The sequence below is a fragment of the Ischnura elegans genome, chromosome 11 (assembly GCF_921293095.1).
Source record: "Ischnura elegans chromosome 11, ioIscEleg1.1, whole genome shotgun sequence".
Lineage (NCBI taxonomy): Eukaryota > Metazoa > Arthropoda > Insecta > Odonata > Coenagrionidae > Ischnura > Ischnura elegans.
The window spans coordinates 59,818,139-59,828,185 of record NC_060256.1 but is presented as its reverse complement, the minus strand read 5'-3'; positions in this window follow the sequence as shown (position 1 = coordinate 59,828,185).

Sequence of the window (10,047 nt, the reverse complement as noted above, 5' to 3'; positions counted from 1 at the left end):
CCAAAGCTTATCTTTTCTAGCTTATCTTATTCTTTCTCTCAACGAAAGGTTCTCACTGAACGAAATAATGAACCGAACTTTCATGGCGTCACCAACTTCTGAAAAATGGACGGCAACATTCGGGTGCTTTTGTTTTAAACTCATGAGGTAATGTCTGAATAAGAATTTTTTTCCAAAGCTTATCTTTTCTAGCTTATCTTATAATTTCTTTTAAAGAATTACAGTTGAACTACCGTACTACTCCAAATTTTCTACATGAACATCGGCCAAACTCCCATAAGTTTCGGCGAGAAAAATGTTCCCTTGAAAGGAAACGAACCTCGAACCACTTACGTGGACTGAGAATTGAATGATCTCGCGGTTTGCTACTAGGTCCATGGATTTTTTCCCCAGAAGATTATTGTGAATTTCACCCCCACTTAAGCGGCAAACTTGGAACAACTTAATTGAAGGGTCACTAAAACAAGGAAACTGCAAGTTTCTGCGAGGCGGAAAACAGCGAGTACGAAAAGAGATCCTAAGAGGTCTGAGATAATGAATAGGAGAACGAGGAAAACAGGAATCAAAGCAGAATCATATCGGGAGAACGAAGTGCACAAAGCGTTACGCAATTGTACCATCAGTCAATGACCGAGTCTCATCCGTTCTCCTAAAAGGTCAACCAGGAAACTACGCATTGCGTCTTGAATTCCTGACTTATACTCGATGAAAAACTTACACCATTATTTTAAGATTTTGACCACGTATATAGTAGCTCCGTTAGACAAAAATACTACGCTAAGAGAGTAGATATTTTTAACGCGGACGAGTGAAAGGTAATTCTACGTTTTCAAGGATATTTTCATCTGACTGAGACAGAACTAAGTCCTTAAAGCTTTCACGGCCTTAAACTCGATGAATTTAAGAAAACATCTTGACGCTAAAATAAATGATACTAACTTCTTCTGAAGGCATCATTTATTAAAGAATATGGGGCACTGTTCAATTTTAAGGGAGGGTTATTAATTTAAGATATTTTTTGGGGCTACCTACTTATTGGGATTTCCACTCATATTTCGATAATATTTGGGCATCTATGGTGGGAAAGGCGATAATCGCTGGACCTCAGAGAGCTCATACATATAAATGACAGCGTCCATGAAGTAGTATATCGTAAAGTAGTTGAAGCCACGAAACAAATGCTATCGTAATTATAGACGGAGCCGAATACCGTAACCGCCGGACCACCGCTCGTAGTTGATATCATTATATTTCCAAGGGAATATAACAAGCCTGTAAATGTTTAACTGCGTTTTTTGTTTAAACACATCATATCACCATGAATATAAATTTCAGTTAAAAATACAAATTACAGCATTTTTCCAGGGAAAATCGGATCGCTACGCCGTCAGCGACTAGAGTGGCGTATTTCGTTACCCCATTGAAATGCGCGGCGGAAGACAGCACGAACTGTGGCCGAACGGGGAATACTCTACTGTGATATTCGTGCTTTGGAAAGTCCCGAATAAAAAAAGAGTGATCCAAAGAGAAGCTCCCTGTCCTGAATGAGTGATTTTGCACACCTCTGTGGATTAGTATGGGTTTAGCCATACCTTAAACTACCCAAAACAGCCTGTTCAGTCACTGAGTGGGTGAAGACAAGTAATATTTTGAGACTGCCGCGTGATTCGCTTCCCGGTCCAGGGGACTTTTTTCTCACTGCAATTCATGCAAAAAGATAAGCATATTTCTTTGCTATTGATCTAGGTTCTTACTCACGAAATTCTATCAAAATCGGCATTTTTTATGCAACGCTGATAAGAGGGCCTGGACTCCCAGAAATAACGAAAATTGTTAGCATTTAAGATGTCTACCGCCAACGACTTAGAATAGCATATTTAAATTCGTACATACTTCCTACCCTCCCAATAGTCCTCTAAATTAACCTTCCTAACCTAACTAACCTTCCTAAGTATTCGAATATAAAATTTATTTTAAGTATAAAATATCATGAAAAACCCTTAATTAAAATTACCTATCCTTAAATTTATCTAGAAAATCCCATTAATATAATCTCAATATGCCATTCGTTTGGATATTGCTTGGTTTACTTATTCATTGCTATTTTTCGCCGGGCATTGTATAACAATTTGTAAAAATGAACGATTAATGGAACGAAATTGTCGTAACAGGATTATATTCTTGTAGAAATTGTATTAGGTCGGGCGACGAAGGTGCTGCATCACTTCTTTTGAACGAAATTACAATGAAAAAACCTCAGGCCTACGTTTTAATCATGAATTGAATTGCCAAAAATTGGTAAGATAATTATTTTTTACTTTTACCTGCAACTATTGCCAAATAGAACCCTCAAGGAGTTGCACTGCGTTGACGCGTTATACTTTCGCATTTCCTCCCTAATACTGAAAATTATGAATAGTACTTGTTCAAATATCCTAATCTTTCTGACAACAGAGCATTAACGACAGTACATTCAAAACGTATATCGGTATCATTAAATGACTATAAACCTTTCCTAAAACAATTTAGCATATAAAGTAGTTATTTTAGTATGTGCGTATGTGGGGGGGGTGTAAGGGGATAGATCCCCCCAAAGCCTCAGAGAAACAAAAAAATTATTTAAAACCATTGTCTAGTTTCGACACATAATCACTGCACCTACTGAAAGTCAAATTTTTAGAGTAGTTAGAATTTGCTTAATTAACGGCCATTACCAATGCAACTTTTTACCATGGAAACTTTTTTCTCTCGGCATCCAAAACTTTATGGCAAAGCGCGTGCCTACGTACAGAGTTACTTGCAGCGAGAGCACTGAGTACAGAGGTATTTACTGGAGTGTTTTGGGACTAGGCTGACGTTGAGTAACGATGAAGCATCCGGAAGTGGTCAGCAATGAAGCATCAATAAGCAAGTCTACCGTTTCCAAAATAAACTAACATGCGGACATGATATGCAAACATCTTGTTCGGGGAGCATAGCCTAAAATTACCCATGGCGGAAGAAGGCTTGGAGGGGTAAGAGGCAGACAACCTGACCGGAATTTGGATTTCCGCTCTCCAACCCCGGATAAATCAAGTAGCTTATTCTGAATTAATTTCATCCTTGGTCTTAAAAATGAAACTCTGAAAGACGAGAGAGAATCAGGATAAAACAGCAAGCCTTGTGCTGGGAAGAACACGTAACATATCTGGGCGTAGAATTTGACAGAAAATTAAACACGAGCCGCCAACTAAACAATACATTAGCAAAATTCATAGGCGCGAGGGTGTCTCTAAACCCCATCTTAAAAAGCAACGCCACGCCAGTAGCAACAAAAACAATACTATACAAATCATTCATATCAATCATCATACAATGGCAACTGTTAGTAATTTAATTACTAAGCTGAATTCTGTTATTTACCAAGCAAAATTTCTGCGAGACTCTCTCTCCATAGGTGCCCTAAAATCTATATACTACTCCAATTTTCACTCCAAAGTGTCTTATGGTATAATATTTTGGGGAGCATCTATGGGCCTACTAAATATAGTTTTCTTAATTCAGAAAAAGATGATAAGATGCATGATGGGAGTCCATTACACCGCTCCCTGCAGACCTCTATTTGTAAAATTAAACATCTTAACTGTCCCAAGTTTGTATATTTTCTGCACTGCAGTAGTTGTAAAAAATAATCTTCATCTTCTTAAGTTCAATAACAGCATACATGCATATGGTACTAGAAACAAAAATGCAATCCATGCAAAACACCACATGTCAAAGATATCCAGCAACAGTGTATTTGTAAAGGAGACAAAAATATACAACTCACTCCCGGAGAGCATCAAATCTACTGGATGTATTATTAGTTTTAAAAACAAGGTGAAAAAATATTTGTTAATGCAATCTTTTTACACACTAAGTGAATTTCTGACAGACAAGTTGCCTAAATGAATTTTGTTTGTTTATCGTAACCTGAAACTGAGATATGTTTTTTTTCCTTTAATTTGCATTCCTGTGCCTTTTCCTTTAATGGTATCCTATGTTTTTTTTCTCTTTGTTATAATTACTGAGTGACATTGTTTTTGTATGCCAAAATTTTGACGTACCCTATACATTACTAATTGTAGGCTATTTTATAACCTACTCTGTATATTGTCTACTGGGGATAATAAATTATATTATATATATAAATATTATATTACCGTATGCAGGAGGTGGGGTTTACTAACAAAAGAAAAAATCGATAAAATCGATCGAATGGAGATACGGCATCTGCGCTCTATATTTAAAATTAGACAATTTTTGGGTAATGGAGCGGTGTACACTATTAGTCAAGTAACTGCAGCCAAAGAGGTGGTGCGAAAAATAGCTAAGAAGTATTTTGACGAACTGGAGGAAAAAGAGAACGAAGCTATTCAAGAAATACTAACATATAAAGACACCTTGAGAGATAAGTTTCGAAGACCAGAGCAAATCTTAAACATATAAACTATAAATAAAAACAAATGACGAACGCAAGGGCGTCATATTAATACGTCAAGGATGAAAAAGAAGTCAGAAGACTTTAGTATACGTAGAAATGAAGACCACACGGTAAAAATGAAACTATTGCATTAAAAATATTTTTATAGCAAATTTATTTAATATCAGTGAGATATCCACCGACAATATTTATGATTTGGAAACGATATTTCAACATAAATTAAAAACTTTCACTCATTTTCCTTTCGTTGGACATTTTTTGCGACCCCATGCATCGACTCCGTATGAGTAAAAGTAATACAGTATTCTATCATTAAATAATTTAAAAAAAACTCCAAAAAATGACTCGAATTAGGACTCGAATACATCATAGAATATAATCAAGATATAAAAATAAGTTTCTTTCCCATTCATTATAATAAGAGCTTAACACACTCATTGTCAGTGTGAGTATAGGTATTGAGGGGATCTAGCTACATGCCATATGAATAATTAAAAGCAATCCATGTGAAATCATTCCATAACCAACTCGGAGCAGTGGTTTTGTTACTTTTCCTCCATAGGTGTATAAACGGTAGGTAAATACCTAGTAATTATATCCTGTAATTCAGGAAAATTATTTTTGGGCGGAATAAAAATGATCATGATTTTTAAAAAATCGACTCTCTCTAAAAATTCATCAGATGCTATTTTTGGAGCCTCCTTTCCACCAATTCAAAAATCCCTGATGGACCGCAGAGGCCCCGCTTTCTTGAACCCTATTAAAGTTCCCACAGGATTAGGAAGCCAAAGTCGCTGGGTGATAAGAGCATTACCTTTGCATACCCAAGGCCGGACATTCGATCCAGGGAATACGACGCAGTAATATAAATTCTCTTATAAGAGTTCGAAGTTTCGCACACAACCTTTATGCTTGCATGACTTTGAACTTCAAATCCCCAACCATTTCATTTTTACATGCAAATGCAGTAAGTAGTAGTGGCATGACAGTAGTAACGTGAATAATGGCGACAGTTACAAGAAAACCAACGCGCGGGAAGATGTAAAATTTTAAAAAATGTGTGGAATAGCACCATTTGTTATTTCCTTTCAATCTTGCAAATTTAAAAGAAAATTTATCAGGAAGCTGAATATTTTGCTAGGATCACTAAAATCTTCCTTGTGCATTCAAATATATTTCTTTTTTATCGCTTTAGTATCAACTTCAGAAAGCAGCCGTAAAATTAAGGTGAGCTATGCACGAACGATTCATCAAGCACTAGAATATTTGTTAAGTTAAAACAACGAGACGCCGAGTCATATCTCGCAAAGGTAAACAATTTACCATAATTATAGTGTACAGGTTATACTGTACAGGAGGGACATTTTTAAAATACCTTTCAATAAATTTTCCATACAGTTCTTAAAAATATGTTACATAAATCATGTTGGATGACTATTTTCTAAATTTGCAAGCGGGATTTTGTGTTTCTAATGAGCTTCAATAAAGCACATTTCTCAAAAAAATACTATCATATTTTTGCACCACGAGCTAAATGTCAATATATAACAACATTAAGTATTAAATAAAGAAATAAAACTTTGTAAGGTTCACTATTATTTTAATATGGGCACGACCCGGGTTTCGTAACGTTGTTACATCGTCGTAACCACGCTACGAAACCCGGGTCGTGCCCGCATTAAAATAATACTGAACCTTACAAAGTTTTATTTCTTTATTTCCAATATGGAGAGGTTACACAAATCAAAGCCTGAAGTTATCATTTATGTTAAGTACTAAAATTAACAGTTTACGAAATTGTCATCATAAAGCTAAGTTCTGAATTATTTCTAAAACTGTTTAAATTGAAACTTAAAGGTTATACATAAAATTATAATGCTGCCCACTAATTGAATATGCCGTCAAAATAAAACATTTAATTTGAATCGCAATACCTTTGTCCATAGTTTTTTATGAAAATATACTCTAGCATTTAGCCGGTAGAATAAACTGCCAGCTTCTATGTCACTATTTTTATACTCCTATGCTTCAATTGCGAATCCTCCCCCACGGTGAATGGAATTCATTCGTGATCTGATTTCTCGCAATAATAAGCGGCAAAGGCCATATACTACCCAGCGGTCATTATCAAGGTTAAGTGAGCGACTACAGTATGTTGTCCGCTCGACGTTAATCAGCGTTCTTTACGATGAAGAGGAAACGAAGATCACAAGAATCTCGCGTAATCAAAAAGTTTCCGTCAGACTCTGCATTAATATCTTTCCATAAATAAAAGCCTAAGCAAATTCATTCGAACTCTTTCTTTACTATCAGTGATCTGTTAGGCAAAATGGAGTCATTACGATCACTAGCATAACATCGTGTATCACTCGCAAACTACAAAATAGTGCTATTTAACTAATATATTACGAAAATGACAAAACTTTGAATGGTGTACGCACTTCTTCATCACTTCACAAACGGAATTACACATCCAAATATCATCAAGAACAAAGTTTTACACGTGTACACTGTTTAAATCCGATGATGGAATTTCAAAGTCAGAGTGACCACTGATTTCTCGATAGCTAATTTACTGATTAATCATGCACGTGTCTAAAATGATTGCTAAGTACTGCGAAGAGAATAGTGCCATCATCGTGCTTCGCTTCCACATCAATGAGTTGACCTTAATTGTCTACTAACACAGCAGACAACTTAAGACGAGTTAACCTGGCTTTAGAATATAAAGAACTCCCATTGAAAATAGCCTGTCTCGAGTTCACTGATAAATTTCAGCTCATGTTTTTTTCTCTTTTCATTACATTACAGACAACTCTCTCTCCGTTACCAGCTCTTCACACATCTAGCTAATATTCGCAGTATATTCTCTAATATTCGCAGAATACACCCTATTCATGACTGAAATTAGACCTATTTCGTTTGGTTCCCGCACGCCAGCGGCATTTGCTAAGTGAAACCCTTAAACAGGCCGGTAATATCTCTCTCTTGAGCATTTTTTAAGAGCGAACGGGACGATGGGAAAGGTGGCATGAAATGTGAAAGAATTGCGGAGTGAATTGTCCACACACAGCAAATACCTTGGGCCTTCTTTAAGATTTTGAGCTTCTCTCATTTAAACTGCCTATAAAAAATAACATGCATGGAATGAAGTCGTTTCTCACTCCTTAATTCTAATTTTATTTTTCGTGTTGCGTAATAGCCATCATTCAATATGATTTACTTTAGCTCATTTTTTTACTTTATTTTTGTTTTATTGAAAATGTCCACATGCATAAATATTACCAATTACAGCGGCTCAATAACAATACAAATCAAATATATTAAATAAAGCAAAGAGAATATGTACAATCGGTAAGAAAATGTATAGGAAATGATGCTGTTCATTGTCAGAGAGGCGAGACGAAGAAAAGTTTGTGAAGACGTTAAGGTATAGAGAAAAGGTATCAAATTTCCATGACATGAGTGATAATCTAGGGATAAGGGATAATGTGGAACAAGAAATAGAAATAGAAAAGAAAGGAGTTCAGGAGCCCTGTCCACTAATGCAATCTCTAGGATAGTTCGTGGTTGGTTCTCGGAAACACGTCATAATTTCGGAATGAGCTATCCACTTAGGTCTATCCGAACTTTCCGTCACGGAAACCCGTACGAGAGCGGTCGAAATGACTGAGAGTCTCAGAAAATGACTTTCCGTCTCTCGAAATCGGAAAGTGATGTGCCAGCTGGTAATTTATGGAACATTTTTACCGCGAAAGTGGTGCTGCAGAAGCTGGTAACAAGTTACAAGTAATTTACAAATACTGGCACGGTAAGCATACTAAAACTTATGGGAAATGGGAGATTATGCACGGAGTTAGGAATTAAATAAAGTTACAGGCGAAAGCAGCGTTAACGCCTTATAGCGTTGCAACTACGCGTTGCTGAAAATCGTTAATGGCTTACAAGCCTACAGGCATTAACGCTTTTCAACAATGCAGTACATTTGGCATAACGGATAGCATAAAAGCGCTTCCGAGTGACAGAAACGGAATCGGAAAGTTCGATTCCGAATTTTCGGAAACGAGGAGATGTAGTTACTGGATAGGGCTCCAGGACAGTGGTAGAGCTGCCTGATCAAGTTTTTCACTTTCCGCCGATTACTTCTTCGAATTAGGATCTATTTTATACATCCTAAAAATTTCAAGATGATACTATAAGTTTCAGCAAAGCAATAAATCATAAAATGAAGATAAAATACGACTTTCCGTGAGAGTGTGATGATTCCTCTTCATGGAAAAGAAGAATGACACGACAAAATCATTTCCAACGAAGGCTCTTCTTTAGATATATACATTTCGCTGCGTTCACGCGTTTCCTGAATACAGAGACGGACGAAGAGTGGCAGGGCAAACGCGAGAGCAGGACGAATTTGAAAGGAGACACTCCCGAGTTAACAGAGCGCGGAAGGAAACGCTCATCTCGAGGCAGGAAGCTCACTGGAATGAGTTCAGCAAATACGTCTGAACGCTCCCCTTTCAGGAGAGATTAAATCTGAATCCACTAAAGCTGCTTCTTCGACATAAAAGTCGAGAAAGGATTCAATAAAGGGCTTTCAATGATGACGAATTTCTCCCTAAAGCGTTGCATGGAATGACATTCTCCCTAGCTATGAACATAAAAAAAATACTGATTCTCAAAAGAGCACACCCTAAAAAAACTGAGTGGAATGTGTCGCTTGTGCTCCTAAAAATTAATAAAACCATTAATTTTTATGACAGGATATCTTCTATCATATAAACATTAGTAAGAAATATCCATTAATTGCCATGAGAAAAAATTCCTCTAGACCGGGAATCTCATCACGGACCTTTGGCTTTCCGGGTTGACCACTACGCTATCCGATTCCCGAATTCCTACGTTAATTATAATTGGAATTCAAGAACCTGGATAGCATAGTGCTCTACGCAGTAACCCGAAACGCCAAAGGTCCTTGGTTCGATTCCCAGTCGAGGGGAATTTTTCCCATGGCAAATCATGAATAGTTCACAGCCGTTCACACGGCTTCTAAATATTACACATAAGTAAGAACCCTTACCAAGCAGTGGCGCCGTCTCCATGGGGCTTAAGGGGACCCGAGCCCCCTCAAAAATTCGTTATGGGTAAGAGGAAAAAATGTGTCAGACTTGTCGATTTTCCCCGGAGTATACAGATATCGATATTCGAGTTATCAGAATTCTAATTTTTATCATATGACTCTTCTAAAATGCTTTAAAAAACTTAAAACTCACTACTTATAAAATTTTCCGGAGCAAGCTCCCCGGTTTGGGCCCCCCCAATATATTTTATAAGTCGGCATCCCTGTTGCCAAGCGATATGTTAGGAAAAAGTATTCCGATTCGCAAATACAGTAAAACTTTTGCCGACGAACACCTCTGAAATTAGAATAGGGTGGTTTCCTATAATTTTTTATTGCCTACATCGAAAGATTATTACTCATGGAGTACGCATTTCACGCATATAGATTTTTAAATGACGATATCTATTTTTCGCGATTAAATGTAAAGTGAAAATTTTCAAGAGCGCGAAAACGCGACGGCTAAGTA